We start from the raw sequence: 3557 nt of genomic DNA, 5'->3' as shown, positions 1-3557 counted from the left end.
TCAGACTTGTTGTATCTGTGGTAACAACCCCTATTTCTATTTCTGACTATAACAATTCATGTTCTACCCCATTTTCCCCTTGATCATTCTTGTTGTTGTTATTGGTCTGTGCCGTCGAGTCGCCTGCGACTCATAGCGACCCTATGTACAACAGCCCTAAACTCTGCTCTGTCCTGTGCCAATCGCACTGTCTCCGACACTCCCATCCCAATTACCCCAGTCACTGAATCAATCCACCTCATAGAGGGCCTTCCTTACTAGTTTTTATTTTTTTTTAATATGTTCAAAGATGCTGCTCTTAACCCACCTTATTTTTCTCTGTTATGTGTCTAGTTTATGTTTTGACAAACACTCTGACCTTAATTACTTCCTTCATTGTATTTTGGAGGTTAACTTGGTCATTCTTTACCTGACATCTTGAGATATGGAGACACACTATTGATCTTAACAGTGTTGTCATCTTTTGTAAGGATCCCCAGTGGTGCAGGGCCTAAGCATTTGGCTGCTGAGATGTTGCGTCATCCAATGCACACAACACTTACAGAAGAACAGGCAATCTGCTCCTACGAAGATTTACAACCTTGCAAACCCTATGTGGCACTTCTACCCCAATCCCTAGGGGACAAACTAAGATCTGGATAATAGGTAACCTTTATAACACACGCATGAAAGTCTGGAAATTTACCTCTATCTAATGACAATCACTTGGTTTGCATCCAAAGCTGGACAGTGAATCAGGATGAAAAGAGAAGAATCAGCTCGTGGAGTTGTGGTGTCGGAGAAGAGTGACAATTATCCCGTGGACTGCCAAAAGATCAGATATGTCCTGGGCAAAGGGAAATGAGAGCGCCTCTTGGAGAAGAAGAGGGCAAAGCTGTGTCTCACACACTTTGAGCATCTTGCTAAGAGAGGCTATTCTTGGAGAGAGGCATCAAGATTCAAAAGGTGGAGGGTTAGCAAAAGAAAGGAAGTCTCTCAACAAGATAGACTGACACAGCGACTACAGTAATGAGGCCATGTGTGTCAGAGGTGAGGTGGGTGTCGCAGGGCAGGACAGAGTTCAGATCTGTTGTCCACAGGGTCACTATGAGTCATACTTGACAGCACATCACAACAACAAACAACATTGCTTTAATCGCATCCAGAAGGTCTTGATATGTCTTATTAATTATTGCTGTTGTTGTTGTTGATTGCCTTTGTGTTGAGAACGACTCACAGTGACCCTATGAATAAAAAGCTTGAAGCCCCTCTACAACTATCGACATTTATCAAAGTTCATAGCATTTCCAGAGGCATGTTATTTAGGAAGTGGATGCCACTCCTGCTTCCAATATTAATTATATACCATCAATTCAAGAGCCTGTAATGCATTCAGTTATCAAATTCCTTTAGACCTGATAGAGTTCTCCCACTTTCATCTTTCTAGATGCTGATATTTTTATAAGAATTTTTAAACATTGCCATTAATTCAATTCCACCTCATAACAACTATAGCAACTATAGGACAGAGTAAAACTGCCGCATAGAGTTTCCAAGGCTGTAATCTTTCTGGAAGCAGAATGCCTCTTCTTACTTCCAGAGAACAACAGGTGTCTTTTGACCACTGACCTTTGACTTGGCAGGAGATGGCTCTAACCTTGACCTCACAGGGATCATTGGATGAGCATTGTTGTTATGTACCGTCAAGTGTGAATGGACTCATAGCTTACCCTTTAATGGGTTTTCAGAGGCAGCTAATCACATAGGAGGAGACTGCCCATGTTTCTCCCATGGGGCACCTCGCAGATTCAAACCAGGCCTTCTGGGTAGCAGGGCAACGCTTTACCACTAGGCCAACTCTTTGAAGAGCATTTTACCCTTTGAAGAGCAAAGACAGGAAAGAAAGAAAAAGCAAAACTGGGTGTCAGAAAAGACTGGAACTTGCACAAGATCATAGAAAAGCCAACAGGAAGTAGTCTTTGACCCTCTGTAAACAAGTGCTTCAAGTCGTCCTCACTTTCAGCAAGCAAAGTGGTGTCATCTGCATAACGCAGATTATTGATTCTGATGCCATAGAATCCAGCTTCTCAAATAATTTGCTCAACATACAGCTTGAATAGGTAGGAGAAAGGACACGACCCTGATATACACCTGTCTTCATTTTAAACCAGGTAGTGTTCCCTTGCTCTGTGTGCACCATAGCCTATTGGTGTAGATCTAGGTTTCACATGAGCACAATTAAATGTTCTGGGGTTCACATACTTCACACCTCAGCCATAATTTCTAATCTTTGCAGAGTCAATAAAGCATGAACAGGTATTCTTTGCTTTCATCCAGGATCTATCTGACACCAGCAATGATATCCCCGGTTCCATGGCCTCCTCTAAATCCAGCTTCAACCCCTGTCAATTCTCCATTTATGCACTGTTCTGTTTTTGAATGACCTTCAGCAGGATTTCAATTGCATGTGATATTAATGATTTGTTGGATAATTTCCACATTCTGTTGGGTCACCTTTCTTGGGAACGGGAATAAATACAGATCTCTTCCAGTCAGTCAGCCAGGCAGCTGTCCTCCAGATTTCCTAGCATTGGCTGGTGTGCATGTCCAGGCCTGCATCTGTCATTGAAACATGTCAATTGGTATCCTGTCAATTGAAACATGTCAATTGATTCCCGGCACCTTATTTTTTTGCCAATGCCTTCAGTGCCACTTGAACTAGTTCCTTCATTACCATTGGCCCTTGATCATACAGCACTTCCTGAAATATTTCTGTGTTGACCAATTCTTTATAGTACAGTGATTCTATATATTCCTTCCATCTTCTTTTGATGTTTCCCTGGATCATTCAAGATTTTGCCCATAGCATCTCTCTAAATATTACAATGCAAGGCTTTAATTTCTCAGTTCTTTCAACTTGAGAAATGCTAAGCGAATTCTTTTTTTATTCTCCAATTCTAGGTCTCTGAACATCCCATTATTATAGTCTGCTTTGTTTCCCCAAGCTGCCTTTTGACATGTTCTATTCAGCTTTCACTCTTTGATTTCAGCACCTCGTCTTTATGTTGTGACTTCTTTATGCTCTAACATAATTTTCTGGGGCTCTTGACATCCATTTTTTCGTTTTTTTCTTTCTACTCTGTAGTGACCTTTTGCTCTCTTCATGAATGATACCCTTGATGTCATCCCACATTCGTTTGGTCTTTGATTATTGGTGCTCAGCACTTCAAACCTATTCTTAATATTTTTTTAATCACATTAGGCTAGACTCAGAATCATACTTTTGTTCTCTTGGCCTTGTTTTCTTTTTCTTCAGCTTCAATTTGAACTTGTACGAGTACAATGATCTGTTTTACAGTCAACACTTGGCTTGGTTGACTGCTGGTCTTAACAGCTGATACTGAGCTTCTCCAGTGATTTCTTCCACAGAAATTAGAAGTGCTTATTGTAGGATCTGTAAGATGAGCAGTCTCCACCAGCACGTCTCCATTCCTCGGTCCTTTCTAAGCTCTAGTCTTGGAAACACTGGAAAGGCCTGTGGTTGTCACATGCCATCACTTCAGAGCTGAGTCACTCGT

Source organism: Elephantulus edwardii, unplaced genomic scaffold (assembly GCF_000299155.1).
Source record: "Elephantulus edwardii isolate Elephantulus edwardi_28Jun2011 unplaced genomic scaffold, EleEdw1.0 scaffold00055, whole genome shotgun sequence".
NCBI lineage: Eukaryota > Metazoa > Chordata > Mammalia > Macroscelidea > Macroscelididae > Elephantulus > Elephantulus edwardii.
The sequence above is the reverse complement of the archived record's forward strand: the minus strand, read 5'-3'. Positions refer to the sequence as shown.